We start from the raw sequence: 18,395 nt of genomic DNA on the forward strand, positions 1-18,395 counted from the left end.
TCCTGGGGAGAAGTAGCCTACTGCTAGTAGACTACAATACAACTACAACCAAATTATCAGCCACAGCCATTCAAAAATCGTTGTGCCATATGTGTAGACGACATCAGAGGAACTGGATATTCCAAAAAAAATGAATAATCTCACCAAAGTTTCTCATCGTTGCTTCAAATGCAATATGCATTGGGCACAGCTGGTCATACAGGCAAATGTTAAAAATTTCATGCAAACAAAAGATCACTAAGGAAGGATGAAGTATTATCCAAATTTAATTCAAGCAAAATTCTCTTACAAATAGTCAAAAGAAGAAAATTGAAGTATTTTGGACACACAATAAGGGAAACTCGTTACAAAGATCATTAATACAGTAGAAGGGAAGATAAACGGTACGGTATAAGAAACAAAGGCAGACCGAGAATGATTTAGACATCAAACATCACTAAATGGACAAAATTAAGTTATGAAAATGCAGTAGGGGAGAATGTCCAACAGTGCCCCGCTTTTTGGAAAATTGAGGTTTAGACGTAAAAAAAAAAATTTTTTTCAAAATTTAGTAATTTTTTTCAAAATTTTTTTTTCTATTACGAAAATTCCTCCTTTTCTTTAGTATTTCCACATAAAAAAAAGTTTAAAAGTTTTACACAAATTTCATAATCAGGCGTTAAAAATCACCTGTCAAAGTGGGGCACTGTTGAATATGGTATCCAACGGTGCCCCGGGTAGGATCCAACAGTGCCCCTATCAAAGTAATTGGTGTCTTTAGTTGCAATGTTGAGCCACTCTTTTTGCAATGATTACCCTAGGTATGAAACTTGTGTTAGTACCGGTAATGTTTCACATGATGGATGTCACTGAGCTGGTCAGGTCAAGACAAAACCTTATAAAAGTGGTACATAGGCTACACCATGGCCATCTAAAGATACGGCCTGATTTGTCACATTTTGCATAAATTTCCAGGTTTTTTTAACTTTGGGCGAACGTTTAAATACATTTTTCTAAAAATTAGATTTTTACGCTTTCTTTCTTCTTTTCCCCAGATGACACAATAGGTTTTAACATCCTCACATGTTGAAAAACAAAGAAAATTTGATTTTGTAAATTTTAGTCAGACTGTTAATTTTCAATAACAGTCTGATTTTGCGTTTTTCAACTTACTTTTTCTCATTTGCTACTGCTTCCCCAAGGCAACAAAAAAGTTTTTTGTCATTAGGAAACAGCAAAAAGTAAAAACATCTCAAAAAATGTCAGTCAAGCACTAGCAGTAGCTGTAATCAAAATCTGCAAAATGTGACAAATAAGGCCGCATCTCCAGGTGGCCATGGCTACACAAATATCACAGACACAAAATATAACAGCAACAATTATCATAGCATGTGGGACATGCTATCTGCCTGTCGCATAGCATCTTTTCACAAATTGGACTAGGTGGGCAAATTTTCAAAAAAGGGCACTTTTAGTGCGCAAATTATGTTAAAAAAGGCACTTTTCGCGAGTAAATGGTGGAAAAAAGGGCATTTTTTTCGAGTGTAAAACATGTAAAAATGTAGATTTTTCAGGAAAATTGTGGGTAAAAAGACAGAATATACTTTGAATGGAACTTTAACGATATTATAAGTAAGGTCAAAGGTAGGCTAATAAGTTCTAGATGTATGCTGAAGCTTTCCATTTAGCTGTTCATTCTTTAACTGCCAAAGAAATAAAATAGTTCAAAATGTGAAGTGCATCAAAAACGTTACTTGATCACTTTTATAATCTAAAAAGTTTAATCGAAAAAAGCTGCAAAGTTTTCTCCCAACTGTTATGCCTAATAGAAAATTATTTTTGAAATAAAAAATACTGCAGAACCTGTTATGCAGCTTGTCCTATCATTTTCTTGCTCTTTTGTCATTGATGACTAAGGTTTGGGTAGGCCTACCTGGCTGTTGTTTGGTTTGCAAATCATTTTCCATGTCTTTTGGAAATTTAGAAGATCATGGTGCAGTTTTGTCAAACTTCAGAGCAGTCCGCACATATTATACAATAACATTAATGAATAACTAGCAGCGAGACATCAACAAGCTGATAAAACATTATTGCTTAGTCCGGCATAACCTGCTAATTCTAATGCATCACTAGGGCCCGCAAAAGTAAATAAAGTCAAAATTTTTTAAGGACCTCGGCTGTCTACGAATCAAAGAATAAAGTTGTTTTCAGCACCTACAAGACTGTTTCTAAGAAGTTTATAGAACAATAAAAAGTCAAAATTGACAATAAAGTCAAAATTTGTCAAATTATGGCTTTTGACAAACTTTTTGTGTTTCTTCAGAGTAATTTTTGTCAAAATCCTTGTAGAAGCATTGTAAATCAGGAACTGCCACACAATTAAACCATATTAACCCATAAATGCAGGAAATATGTCACAATGGCCACTTGGGTAACTTTATTCGCAAATTGTCCACTATTCATTCATTGTTACGTATATTTAATTATTCTTATAAAACACTTCCTCTTCACAAACGTGATCTTTTCGAAGATCAACAGTTTGGATTTTGGGAATAGCCTACTGACATTTTGTAATACAAAAATGCCTAAGCAAGCTAAATCGTCTTCAGCAGAAGTTAGACAGATTCGTCTAGATTTTCCTGATGAATTTGATGCAACTTCCGGGGGTGATTTAAGGTGCAATTTTTGCGAGTTTGTAGTGAAGTGCGAGAAAAAGTATTTTGTTGAAAACCACAGGAAAAGTAAACGCCATCAAGCTGGATTGGAGCGACAACAAGCATTGCAATCAAGGCCAACTTTCATTGAACAAGCCCCTTTATTGATAACGTTTGGGTCTGAAATCGACATATAATATTAAGTTTGGATAACTGGTATCAATTCAAGGAAGAACTGTGGCCTCTACGAATAAGCAATTTCGTTAGGTTAAAGTAAAGCCAAAATTTAATAAAATAAAAGTCAAAACATTTTTTTTTCGGTTAAAATAAAAATGGTCCTAATTATTACACAATATACCTAGAAAGAACAAAAAAATTCAGTTTGTTTAAGCCAGAAAGAAGTAAATGAACAGAGTTACAAAACAAAATCTACTTAAAGGGAAACTGTACCGGTACTTAATTTTAGCCCTATAGCCAGTCGAAAACATAAAAATACGATGATTCCCATCGTACCAAAACATATTTCCTATCATTTTTCGTTAAGAAGCTATTGCCGAATCACTTTTATCAAAATTGGAAAGGAGTACTTTGATGACATAGGGGTAGGGTTACACTCTCAATCAGTTTCCTGAGATATCCACTGTGAGTTAATGGTAAAAGCTGTGAGAATCGCGAAGTAGTTGCGTTGGCAGGCAGGTTTCGTTCCTAAGAAATGATGTAGGCATCTAGTAATGCCACCCAATGTTGCTATAGCATAAAAATATTAAAATAACTGCAACGAATTCCCACGTTGAGTAGCGCTGATATATCGCAGAAGTGAAGTGTTCTATAAGAATGTAGAAAAACTACAGAGTTGCTGTTTTAAGATAAAACTAGAATCAAATTTAAACAAAAATTAAGTCTTAAAAATTGCCCACCTAGTTTCAAACTAGGTGGGCAAAGAAAGGGCAAGGGGGGCAAGCGAAGGGACTAGGTGGGCAATTGCCCACCTAGCTTATATGTGAAAAGATGCTATGGCCTGTCGTGGTGACTGTGCTTAAACGAAAGATAGCGAATAGATTTCAAGGAACCATACGAATCCACTGAGCTGTAGTTTATAGAACAGCCCAAGTTGATTTAATTAGAGCTGTAATTACTTTTTTAAAAGCTTTGGTGTTATGACTTAACTACCAATTGCAATGACAAGGAAGGTGTTTATTCAACAGTCAATCAGTGAAAGAACATGCAATGCAAGATATTAAAGACATCATTGATTTGGCCAACATGGAAGGTATGATTAACACAAGATACAGACACAACACACTTTAGTAGGCCTATATTAGCATGTGGTTCACAAGAAATGGCTTGGTTTATGGAGCAAAATAACCAAATTTGACAGACAAAATTACTAAACAACCAATGCCTACATATAGTTCAGGCACCGGAAGCTTCTTCCACAGCCGAAACTTAGAAACATACCAAATACTACCCAACATCTACCGGTATAATATTGTTGATATAACATAAAATGTTGATAATCATTTTGGCACTGCATATTGATTAATAAAATCTCATGGCTTCCAACAGTGCTCCACCGGGGCACTGTAGGAGACCTCAGGGTGGGGCACTGTTGGAACCACGGGCCTACAAGATAAGATGGCGTCAGTTATTTTTACCGAGGCCTACGATCTGAAACGTTATTACTGAAGCCTAGTCTAGTGACTGACCAAGCATGAAAAACTTGTGAAGCATCCCTGAAGCCACCGTAAAAAGCAAATTGAAAAAAAGCAATGTTTGTAAAAAGCAAATGCAATTTTTGTTTCAGTTTGATATTGAAAACGATAGAAACCATTCATATCAGGCCGATGTAATTAGTCATTTTTGCATTGCACAATAATGTAAACCGTCATTGTTTACTGAAAATTTTAGTCATTGTTTACATTGTAACATAATGTAACAATGCCAGATTTTCCAACCACTAAAATATCTATCGGTTTCTAGCATCGAAGATTTCAGAAGTAAAGCACGATGTAAAATTCGCACGCAAAGCTATCTAATATAATACACGAGCGCACACACTCAGCATTGCCTTGGAGCGGGCTCATTGTGTTTCAGCTCTTTGCATAAAATTGGATGAGCAGTGAGCACGGTAATTAAAAGGCGGCAGATAAAGCAATGGGTATTTCCTTTTGGTTTTGTTTTCTTCACACAGATGCGAACATAATAGCAGCTGTCGGATTAGCGGTTTCACAAAAAGAGACATTAAAATTGCAGCTGACCTACTGATCACGTTTTCTTGTTACTCGAACAACTCGAATGCCCACTGAGCAGTGAGCACCAATTGGAAGACAAAAACGTTCATATAAAAATAATAGAAGCCACCTTCAAATAGAAGCCGCACAAAACGTTCAAAAAATAAAAAGTAGCCGCGGTTTCTATTCAAGAAGGATACATAACTTCAACGTGTGCTTTGAGCACAAATCAACATCATCATTATGTTCCTTCCTCGAATTGAGGGTTGGATACAATGCGCCATTGTTCTCTACCATGAGCTGTTGAAGCTGTTCGTAGGGGAGAGTGCCCAACAGTGCCCCGGGTGCCTACAGTGCTCCTCCCATCGTTTTTCGCAATCCGTGACAAACTATACACTCAACCGTGCATTACCATGGTCACGTGGTCCATAGAAGCTGCTGAAACTAAGTTAGGCAGAAATAAGTCATTGCTTGTTGTTAGCAGAAATGAAAGTTTGTTTTAGGTGGTAAAAAGTAAATTTTCAGAACTTTATAACTTTTTTGTTACAGTTTTTACGGTGGCTTCAGGGCTGCTTCACAAGTTTTTCATGCTTGGTCAGTCACTAGACTAGGCTTCAGTAATAAATCAAAAGTTATTAGCAAATGAAAGTGTGGATGGAATAAGTCCACACGTCAGGCCATTACCTCACAAAAATAGCTTAGTCCGAACAGTGCCGGATTAACCAAGTGCGGGGCCTGTAGCAGATTGATTTAATGTATTTTACAGATTTGGTATTTTTTATGATAGTGCAGCCGCTCTTGCCCCATCGTGTTTCGTAGATAGGCTAGTTTTTCATCAACTTCAATTTTAAAAATGATCTCTCTCCAGTACAGTTAGTTACCATCATACATAGATAAATGCGTGACAAATTGTCAATGTCAGGAAACGTGGTGTCAATATTGTTTTCTTTAATGGAAGTGAAATAGTTGAGTTCTGGAGAGGAGCAATCAATAGCAATGTGCTTTACGAATTGGTGTATGACTGTATGCCTTGAGACGTTGCTCCAGCGCAGATTTTAGGCTGTCCAATACTGCATGGAAAACTTCCACCGGGAATCTGCCTTTAGTTGATATCCATTGCATCTGAAACTGAGCGGCCACTGCCTACATTCTCATCGTGCGTTCGATTTTTGACAATTCTTCTTGTGCTTGTTGGTCGGTAATCTGGTACTTAAGTCAGCTTCTACGCCTCTGACTCAAACTTAGCGAATTGTTCTCTGAAAGTCTGTAGGGATCCTGCCAAAGAGGCACACAACGCTGAAGCAGTGTTGAGATTTTGCCGCTTTGTTTGAAGAGAGGCTTGACTTACTTGGAAGCGATCGGGTAAGCAATTTCAAAAAACCACTAAGGTTCCAATTTCGAGCAACTACATTTTCTCAAGGAGTCCATTTGCCTGCTGTTGACGTTCTGCCTTTTGCTCTTGGTTAAATTTGCAGGTTTCTCCAGTGCCTCCTTTTTGAAAAGAAAACGTTCTTTAATTACCTAATGGCATCAGTTCTTCCGGACCATCGTGTTTCAGAGAGCTTCTTTAGCACTCCACCACCTGAACACTCCAGAACGGACCAAAAGTGTGTTGAAGCAGCAAAGAATAGCCTAGGACAGATATTTTTAACGAAGTCAAAGAACTGAACTGTTTCTGGACACGATTGTGCAGCACGTACACCAACTAAATTCAACGAATGAGCAATGAGCATAGCATGGAACATATTCTGCAACAGCACCAATTTTATTTTTTTTTACAAGTGCTTGTAGGCTTACTCCGTTAGGGGAAGGGAAGGTAATTTGATACGGAAGGTAATTTGATACACCCCCTCTACAGAAATGTACAAAAAATATTAGTCAAAAATATTGTCATTAGGTGGAAGATCTGTGAAAATAATGCCTACAAAAATTGCGCCATGCACCTAACTCGTGCTTTTATGGCATAAAATTATAAAAGTGTGTTTTTTGAGTATTTTCGTAAAATTTTTAACTCATGATTATTTTCGTCTGGAAAATTAACGAAAAGTTCCTGAAAGATGAAACCAAACTCATTTGATAATTCATTGATAAGGCTTCAAGGGCATGTCACGTTTTTTCTGCAATGTGCATCCAAGCATACAAAAATCAGAATTTTATAACTTTTTTTGAAAAAGGTAAATTGATACATGTGGAAAAGGTAAATTGATACAGTATATTAAATTCTTTTTTGTGACTGTAATGAATATTGTCATTGATCTAGTTGATTTAAATAAGTTATTCTTTTTAACAAGACCTGCTACTTTGGGAAACAACTATTATGTAGGCTTTCGTAGGCCTACACGCTATCTGCTGTCAAAAAATAAGAAAAGCGCAAAGCACCCCCCTTGAATAAGAACTCCAGCCAATAATCCTTCCCATGTCCATCCCGCTGCAGAAGCTTCGCCGCACACATGAGCCTCAACAGTCATCTTTGCACCCAAGCACGCCAACCACATATTAAATTTTTATTTATTGCTTTGCTGTCAAAGGGGATTTCTGTATTAGTTTTACTGTATCAAATTACCTTCCGGGTGTATCAATTTATCTTCCGTGGAAGGTAAATTGATACATTTGAGTGACGTTTTTAAAATTTCAATTAAAAAAAACGTAACAAAAATAGAAAAGTGAAAATGTTTTTAAAAAGTGTGTAAGGGATCAGACTTTCATTTCAGCTTAAAATCAATAGTTTGACGCGTGGTAATAACTCTGTCCAAGGCAATCAGCAAGATTGATACTCTTCTCACTGGTGTACAGTGCAGTCGAATAATCTTTCAAACAACTAGTATCGTGGGCTCGTGGCACTGGATCAGGCACTTGCTTCAAGAGGAAATTACCGGTTTTTAAAGTTTACAATAATTAGGAAGAGATAAGACGTTGGGACTAAGTAATTTAATCCTAAAACTATGGTATTCTCCCATGCCATTCCAGTTTGCAAGCCAAAAATTACTTACCAACTATGTTCGACAGTTTTTTTGCAAAAAAAAATGTTTTGCTCACCAAGCGCGGCCTTACGAAGCGCGGGCCTTACGAAGCGCGGGGCATGTAGCAGCTTCTACATATGCTACTATAGTTAATCCGGCACTGAGTCCGAATAGGGTTAAGATGGGTGTCCAAATTCCAAAGTCCTATAGCTTTTTTTGCTCTGAAACTTCAGGAGCCTAACCATTTTACCAGAGCAACATTCTGAACATTGCAAGTGTAGAGTGAAAAAATAATATTTTAGTAAGTGCTTAGAGGAAATTCGAAGTCATACCGTATGAAAGTAGACCATATCTGATTTGCAATATGGAAGGTAAAACAGCTTAGATTGTTAGAGTCTCATATAGCCTAATGGAAGAATGGAAGATGTGCAAAGATGAAGAGAGTGACATGCAGATCTGGAGATGGTTTTGAATGTGAAAGATGCAACAAGTTTGAAGAAGGAATGGTTGGTCCAGTTGAAAAGCTGAATGACGAAGTTGAATCAGCGAATGCATTTTGCTATCTAAGAGATAGATTGAATGCCAGTGGTGGTTGTGAAGCGGCAGTGACTGCAAGAGTAAGGTTTAGTTGGGTGAAATTCAGAGAGTGACGAGAGTTGTTAGGCTATGTGGTAGAAGATTTCTGGTGAAAATGAGAGGAAGAATTTATACTAATTGTGTGAGATCTGCAATGCTGTACGGAAGTGAGACATGGTGCTTAATGGAAAACGAATTGACGATTTATTTTAAGAAGATCTGAGAGAGCGATGGTGAGAGCAATGTGTGGTGTGAAGCTGATGGACAAAAGAAATACCGAAGAATTTATGAACATGCTTGGGTTAAAAGAGAATGTTGATAAATTGGCGAAAGCGAATGCAGTAAGATGGTATTGGCATGTTTTGAGAAGGGAGGATTAAGATGATGTCGAGAAGAGCGATGGAGTTGCAAGTGGAGGGTCGTAGAAAACAAGGAAGACCCAAGAAAACGTGGAAAAGGCAAGTTGAAAGTATTAAAGTGGGCTTGACAAGAGAGGGCGCGTTAGACAGATCGATGTGGAGGCAGGGTGTGAAGGCGATTGCGGCACTTGGAAGGAATCCGATCACCCTCGGTAACGGGGACACCACCGGATTAAAACTGCACTACTACTACGAGACGTCCATTTCAGTAATATAGCAGCAGCTGCCGTTATGAAGTTTTCACCAGCTGAGTTGTGCATGTATCTCAATTGCTGTGATATGTCGGTTTGCTAAAAATAATAATAATAACATTTATATAGCGCCACATCCACAGTGCAAACTATACTCGTGGGCGCTGTACATGACAATGGTGATAAATAATACGGCATTTTCAGTCATAATGTTCAGTGAAATAGGACGTTTTCAAGCGAGTTTTGAATTCATTTCAATTTTCAGCTTTTTTACACAAATAGGCAAACAATTCCAACAACTGGCAGCAACAACTGGGAAGGTGTGATTTGAAATATTGTGTTTTACATGGAGGCATAATCTAACCACCTTATACATCACGGCATTGCCATGATTTTTTGTAGTTGCTTTGTCTCATCTTGTTATTTTTTTTATAGTGATTGCAGTTAATAGATAATAATCTGATTAAGTTTTGATTTAGTTGTTAATTGAACTATAAGCTACCTCTTCGTTGTAGCATTTAATTGATGGTTTATTTTAATCATTTAATTGCAATATAGTTATTCAAGTAGCTGCATTATATTTATAAATTTAGTTAATTAAAACATTAATCGTCTTTGATTTTGCAACTATTTTTTTCGCTCAGCTTGCTTTGTAATATTTTATTAACCTAATTGGCGGCAAATGGTCATCAAGACCTAAAAATGTAACAGAAGTTTCCATCAAAAGCGATCAAAATTATAAAAAAGATTATGATGATTACCTTAAGTAAAACTTAAGTTATTACTCTGTGTTCACATCAGAACTATAAATCTAAAGTCTAAAGATTCAAATTATTAGTCAAAGTAAGGTGCGAGTCAAAAGATAAACTGCAAGTGGCATTTTTCAGACATGGCAATTTGATGAAAACCTCAAAATTGCAGAGTCTATTGATTTAGTTTTTTTTTTTTTATGTAAACATTTTTTCATGGACATGAAGTTGTAAAGAGATTTGGGAAGCACTTCATCAAAATCAAAGTATTTTGCTCGACTTGTATGGTACGAACTCTTCCATAACAAGGTAAGCCGTACATCACTGGGCAGTCACTATTATTGTATTCAGCTTAAAAAGGATTTATGGAAACAAGACTCTAACTACACCACAGTTATGTGCTTAAAATGTAATAAAATGTAACTAAAATGAAATGTTTTTGACATAATTTCAACGCTTTAAAACGTTTGTACTTAATTTACCCTCTGAACTAAACTGCATTAGCGCATTCTTTTCAATGAAAGACAAGAAGTTATTCTCATGCTAAATAAAATAAATTCCAATTTGTTTCATATTCACAATGTTGGATTTAAAAATAAACACAACGCGCATGTGTTTCTTGTTCTGTAATACAACAGCCAGTGAACATAAAGTTGCTCACTATAGCAATATACTTTCTTTATGTCATTTCTTACTACACGCCGAGGAATTGTTATCAAAATAGCATACACAAGTCATTGAACACAGCTGTAACCAACAAATATTCATAGCTGTTTACAACGCATTACTGTGTGGAAGCTTGTCTCGACTGAACACTTAGAATTTAAGATCGCAATAAAAAAGACGTAGTAATAAGAATAAAAAGATCGAAAAACACTGTAAAAACGCAAAAAAAATACGAAAAAGAAAAACAAGAAGAACGCAAACTCAAAGACTTCAATCTTTAACCCTATGTTAGTACCAGCTGTTTTCGTACGCGGAAAGTAAGTCACGGTATCTTAGCCCCGTGCTGATTAACGCTAATAACGTGAGCTATGAAAGTTACAGAGCCAAAATATTTTACAAGATAATAGCCATGTGTATTGTGCGTATAGAAATTAAATTTTTACGCAACAAACTTATTAAAATGAAGTGTTTGAGATGAAAACACGTCAGAAGGGTTGGTTTTTATTCTAATTTATTCTATTTTTATTCCAATAAAAACAACTGAACTGAACTAATTTCCCAAAAATAACTTCAAAATTTAAATTTTTGAATTACAACAGAGAGTAATACTAAACTAAACAAAACATTACTTTTGCTCATAAATTTAAGGCATTTTTGGGCGTTTTTACATTTCAAAGTAATTGCACTAACATTTATATTGCACTTACATTAACATATATATAACTAGTATTGCACGAAAATGTCTAGTCACCTGAGACGAAATGCTTATTGTGAAGGGCAGGAAGATAGAAAAATAACCAGTGTAGGTTTAGAAATTTGCAAAGAATACAAACAAAAAGTCAAGAAATTTCACATTTCTGGCCTATTTCCTTCTGTGAAATCTTTCAGTAGTAAAGTGGGGCGTCCTCATAAAACCTCGTGTCGCTAGCGCCTTTTCGCCTTCTCGAAATTCAAAAGCGGAAAATCCTTGAAGAACTGACAGCAGCAAATACCGAGGTTACTAATACGATTACGACACAATAAGTGAATAGGTAGTGCAATTGTGATGTAACAATATAAGTTTCTCGCAAGCAATAAAATGGCGCGATAGCAGCTCTTAAAAGCCGTGCGAAGTTTGATGGCATTTTCAGATGATTTGAATAATTTTAAAGTGCATTGTACTTATTTGAATCTGTAGAAATAATATGTGGCACTTGAACAGTTACTATGTCAATTATTTGAAAGCTCAAAAATGCATCTCGGGCCGTACCAAAATGTTTCCGGGGGGTGTGTTTGAGACCCTGGGATTAGATGAATCATGAATCTTGTTGTAGGCGTATTGCTTATATGCGCAAAAACTAACTATTCAATTTTTAAAAAACAACAAACGAAAGCATGCCGGTTTCATGCCAAGCTTATATTCAATCGCCATCTCCGCTTGAAGCAGATTGTGCATCAACATGGGTCTGTCTGTTTCTATGATTCACGGCTTTTAGCCAAGCTTAGAAACCCGTAATCAATAAGTTCAATCTTTGCATGATAAATTAAAAAGACAAACCAAACATTTCACCAGTCTACAGTCAGCAATACGCCAACTTAAACTGCATACACTGGTTGGATTCTCGTTCTACAGCTACAGTAAAGCACAAAGTTTGCTTTTTTTTTGTGAGCAGATAGCTCATTTTATAGCAACAGAATTTCGTACATTCTCTAAAGATGTTTTGAAAAGTTCGAATGGAAAAATTTCTCAGCATCGATTAACCTTAGTTTTCGGCAGACAATTTAAAGTCAAAAGAGTCAGTGTCATCAAATTGTGAAGACAAGAGTAATTGTTCAAATGATTATTTTTATTTCAGAAGGTTTTCAGACGAAAGATTTTTGATGTTCTTATTGCTCATCACAGAAACAGGTGTATCAAATATTATTGAAATAACAAAAGGCTTTTCTAGTATGAAAATTTTGTAAGAAAAATGAGGTTGTACCTGCAAACGTCTCTTGGATTGGCTCATGATGCAATTATTCATGATGCAACTATCAGAAAACTTCACTCTGTCAATCTGGGCAACTGGCACTGTGTCAGTGGTTCAAAGCCTCTACAAGTAGGCCATGCGAAACTACCAGGACGCTTCGTATAAACATCCAAAACCAAACCAAATAGTTTAAGTGACTAACTTAAGTTTTTATGGTCTAAAATGATCAAATTTTTCTGTAATTTCAGATGTCATGTTTTCTCTTTCGTATATTATTGTTAATATTTTGTTCTTTTCCCCCCCAATAGCTCAGACGATTAGTTGACCGAGATTGCAAAAATTAAAACGGCGATCAAGAAGCGCTGGTTCGACTCTCGGGTTGTGCGCTTGTGCAACGTAGTTTTCAAATAGCTCTCCATTCAGCGGCACCTATAGGATGGAATAATTCGTAAACAACAAGTACGAGTACCCAGTATTTTTCTAGTCAAAGTACAGTTTTTGATTTGCTTTTTTGGTGTAAGTCTGAGTCACACTGGCTGCTAAAGTGCTAAAGTTTACTTTTTATATCTGACCAAGGCGAAAACCAATTTCTGTCACAACATAGTAGGCGTCTAGAAAAACATAAAAAGCAACAAAATGCAAAACTTCTAGCATGCTGCTCGAGAGCGAAAAAATAAAATATTGAATGCAAGGACTTGTACAGTCGCAACACCACGGAAACTGCTGGTAAACCAGTAGCCTACTCAGCTGTTGTATTTCTCCCAAAAAGATTTAATGGATTAAAAATAAACATAGGATAAAACATAAGGAGTCTAATTATTTTACCAGTGCAACATTCTGAATACTGCATGTGTAGAGTGAAAAATAATGTTACACTAAGTGCTTCGAGGAAATTGGAAGCCATACACATGAAAGTACCCCGCTTAGGATTTGCAATATGGAAGGTAAAACAGCTTAGATTGTTAGAGTCTCACATAGCCTAATTAGCTTACCCACCACATCGGGCTTCACCACCACATCGCAGTCAGTGTTTCCGCTTGTTCGACGTTTTAAGAGAAATTCAATACAAGTAGGCTAACATACTTTTCGAAATGAGCATTTCAGTAATATAGCAGCAGCTGCCGTTATAAAGTTTTAACCAGCTGAGTTGTGCATGTATCTCAGCTCCTGTAATATGTCGGCTTGATACAATGTAAATATAATCTAACAATTTTAATATATGAGGGCATTGCCATGATTTTGTGTAGCTACTTTGCCTTATCTTGCTATTTTGTTATAATGATTGCGGTTAATGAATAATCTGATTAAGTTTTGATTTAGTTGTTAATTAAATTATAGGCTACCGTTACGTTGTAGCATTTAACTGATGGTTTATTTTAATCATTATTTGCAATATAGTTAAATGATGGCATTATAATTATTAAATTTAATAAATTAATTAATTGGAAGATTAATTGTCTTGTATTTTGCTTTTTTTCGCTCAGCTTGCTTTATAATATTTTAATGACCTAATCGACGGCAAATGTTCATCAAGATCAAAAAATGCAACAGAAGTTTCCATCAAACGAGATCAAAATTATATAACAGATCATGGTGACTCCTATGTAAAGCTTGGTAAAGCTTAACTTATTAGGATGGTACATAGCCATCTGCATTCATGGTACCATGGTACCGTACTAACGTACCATGATAAAGCTTAACCTATTATTCCGAGACCAACAAGTCTAAACTGTTCATCAAAGTAACTTGCGAGTAAAAAATTAAACTGCAAGTGGCATTTTTCAGACTTAGAAAATTGATGAGAGCCTAAAAGTTGCAGAGTGCATTTATGTAGTTTTTATGTGTACATTTTCATGGACAAGAAGTTGTAAAGAGATTTGAGAAGTATTTCATCAAAAGTCAAATTATTTTGCTCGACTTGTATGGTACCAACCCTTGAGTAACGGGATAAGCTGTGCATCACTCTGAAATCGTCATTGTATTCAGGTCAAAATGGCTTTTGGAAACACGACCGTAATTACACCAACGTTATAAAATATTATGTAACACAAAATGTGACTAGAATAAAATGTTTTTTAACATAATTTAAACGCTTTGATACGTTTGTACTTAATTTATTTCTAACACAATAAAGCTGTCAGGTCAGGTTTACGTCATTATCATATTTTAATGTCGAATGTGTATGAGCACTCAGATCTTTAACACTATCGTTGCATACAACGATCTTCTTTGCTATTATAAACTTCAGGGAACGTGTTTAAAATTAATCCAAAAATAAAGAGCCCAAAGTGTACATACTAAACTCATCTTCATAGCACTGGATAAGATGAAGACAGTATAGTTTTCGAAACATTTGTTTGCTGAACATGAGTTTGGTATCTACATTTTGGACTGTTTATGTTTTGATTAGATTAACCAGGCGTTCCAACTATTTTGCTCCTATGTTTAAAATCGCTTAGAGAAATAACAAAACTCGGGTGTATAACATTGAATACCATTTTATAGTTTTTTATGCTACATTATTGCAGAATCGATACTAACAACGTGTGTTTGGGAGATGTACAAGAGAAGAAAGGTTTGCTTTAGAAGCATTCTTCTAATGAATTTTAACATTGTTGGTAAGAGAAAGTATTGAATTATATTCTTTGATGTACCTTACATACATTATTAGACGCCATATCGATACTACGCATTGGCAATGCACAACAACTTTATGTATGTTGTGATTACCAAAATTTTATTTTCAAACTTGGAAACACATCGGCGTTTGACAGTTAAGTCTGATTGAGAGGTGCAAAAGCTGATGTTGATATTGTTTTCATTTGTATTGCTTTCATGTGAAGATAAAGCTTGCTTTCAGCTTAAGTGTTTGATTTATTGCTGGTTTCAAACAACTACTTTTGCTTGCAACTATTATTTACCTAGCACTTGACATGACATAATGATTAACAACATCACAGCAAGTTAAAGCAGCTACATTCCAAGCTGCAAAAAGTTGGTACCCATCTCTCTCTTCACTTATTAAAACAAACAAAACGACATTACAAGAACAAACATGCCATACAGACAAATCCGTCATTTTCACATTGCACATTGCAAAAAAGCGGATAGTATGGGATGAAGCAAATACAACTACAAACGTTTCTTTGAAATCTTACAAAGCCGTGCCAACAAAGATCACACTCTCTTGAAATTGTTGCAAGTTAAAATTTTTGGCTAATTATTAATTCGTTTGCAACGCCAATAGAAATCAGTAACGAGAGATTTTGCTCTTTGCCATAGTTTGGTGAGCAGCGTATTAAAAGCTAGACGAGAAATATAAAAGTGCATTGAAGATTGAAACGGTTTTTGTAGTTTCCTTCAAAAGCAGTTCTCTAAAAGCAAATAACCCCAAAAACATAAACATTCTATATTTAAAACAATACACGTGGCATCCTTTCCTTTCCTGGCATTTTGGGAGTTTTCCCAACTCATTCCGAGTGCGAGTCCAAAGCTTTTTTTGCCATTGCGACCAGGCCGGTAACTAGCTTGGAGCACCAGGGGGGGCGATAAGTATTCTAGAGGGGGCCCAACTTTTATCTTCCATATTATGTACGAAAACGACGTTAGCACACACTGTGGGTATATTTACGCAAAAACCCAAAAACATTAATCGTAGGCTACTGCAGTGTTTATATTAGCATAGATTATTGTAGAAACAGCAGCGTGAACTGGCATTATAGACTCAATTACATACTGTAGCCTAAACAGTTATAGGTTTAATGACGACAGCATAAAAATTAAGAAGCAAAATCATTTTTAAAACATCTGACCATCAACTAACTTAGTGATAAAATGGTTATAAATTGGCATAGAAACCGCAGCGAAATTTATGATTTTGTAGTTGATTCTTTTGTTAGTTAATCGATTGCCTTTCATGGACTTCGAGTTTTTTTTAGGTTATTTACATTTTCGTCTAATGCGCTGCATAAATTATACAAAATATAGGTCTACTCATGGCCACCTAAAGATATGGCCTGATTTGTCACATTTTGCAGAAATTTCCAAGTTTTTCTAACTTTGGACGAATGTTTAAATAAATTTTTCTAAAAATTCTATTTTTACGCTTTCTTTATTCTTTTCTCCAGACGACACAATAGGTTTTAACATTCTCACATGTTCAAAAACAAAGAAAATTTGATTTCGAAGATTTTAGTCAGACTGTTAATTTTCAATAACAGTCTGATTTTGCGTTTTTCAACTTACTTTTTCTCATTTGCTACTGCTTCCCCAAGGCAACAAAAAAGTTTTATGTCATAAGGAAACCGCAAAAAGTAAAAATATCTCAAAAAATGTCAGTCAAGCACTAGCAGTAGCTGTAACCAAAATCTGCAAAATGTGACAAATCAGGCCGCATCTCCAGGTGGCCATGGTCTACTATACATAGAAAATAGGCGTTTAACTATGATCAAATAGAGTTGCAGCCGCTGCACCTGTCACTCATCGTTTGGTAAAATAATTGTAGCCTACAATGTGTACACTGTACATTGCACCTCATTTTATCTAGAGAAGAATCAACAATCATCTCTTCCAGATCAAACCCTAAATGATAATAGTGAGAATGTATTTCACACCATCAGTGAAATGTATCCTCGCCATAGACAGGTTAGGTCCAGACAGGATAGACTAGATGGGTTAACAAAAGGCGTGGATGAACTTTACTGAATTTATCAACAAAAATGTCCAGGTCTATTTTTTCGGTCATTTTCTTTTTAAAACCCAGCAGAACCAAGTTCGCCTATCTCGTCTGGAACATAGACTGCGTGTAGGCTTGTCTTCGGGAGTTAGTAAAGTCCCGAGCTTGTCTATCCGAGATAAGACGGTGAAGCCACTCTCACAAAGCACACTACTGGACCCGAATGATGACACAGTAGCGGCAAGCTTATATACATTCAGGAATGTCAGTCGTTGATTGTACAGTTTTTTCAGTACTATATCGGAATTCTGGTGTTGTGCAAATTGCACATGGTCATGTAGGAATTGTTTGGGGACTTGTAATTCCGCCTCTGATGGAATATCTATCTTTAGTTGCGTATATAGTGGCATGAGCGATTCATGATCCAAGAAATTTCATTTTTTTCTTGAATGGGCACGAACAGATGTGTAAAACCATGAATTGTCTGCAAATCTGAGTTTCATGTCCAAACCTATTTTGTCTATCACAGCATGCACCAGTAACTTTCTCAGATCTCTTTTCTTATCCATTCCTACTGCAACTGGTAAGTGGTAACTCTTCCATCACCAGGAAATCAGTAAGGCTTGTATTCAAAGTACGCTTAGGTTTAGGTCGTAGCAGTGCTTCACCAGTTTTCAATTTCATGATCATGTTCTTTTTTAGCTATCTGATCATGCAACTTGGATTCCTGCAGAAGCGCATCATATCCATCATCACTACGTAGTAACTGAATCACGCTTCATAAGGAAGCATAAAGGCAGAATACGCAAAGTATTCCATGGCGAAAACAGTAGTTATTAACTGCAAGTATAGAAGCATAGCCTACCTAGAACGCAAATGCCAAAGTGGTTGTCAGGTAGTTTAGTAACGCTTAGTGGCAGTCAACTAGCACAGTACTCTGGAGACTGATCGGCTATCACACTGCTCAGCTCAATTGGAAACTGTTGTACCTATTCTGGATCTAACCAGCAATAAATCTCGAGTCTGTCTGTGTAACACAACATTCGACCACACCATTAAGCACACAATGTTTACAATTAAACAACACAAGAAAATTGGGTATAAAACTAAATAGTCAGCAAACAGAGCTAATTGAGATCATTTTTCCCAGGGGGGCGAAAATGTTTGCATGGGGGGCTTCGCCCCCCTGCGCCCCTCCTAGTTACAGGCCTGATTGCGACTGACAATCATGATATCCATCCTCAAAAAGAATTACGTATAAGATAAAACTTCGGAAGTACATGCAGCAGCAGAGGAAAAAGAAAAAAAATAATATTTCGAAATATTTAGATTAAGGAAAATAGAAG

Source organism: Aplidium turbinatum, chromosome 13 (genome assembly GCF_918807975.1).
Source record: "Aplidium turbinatum chromosome 13, kaAplTurb1.1, whole genome shotgun sequence".
Lineage (NCBI taxonomy): Eukaryota > Metazoa > Chordata > Ascidiacea > Aplousobranchia > Polyclinidae > Aplidium > Aplidium turbinatum.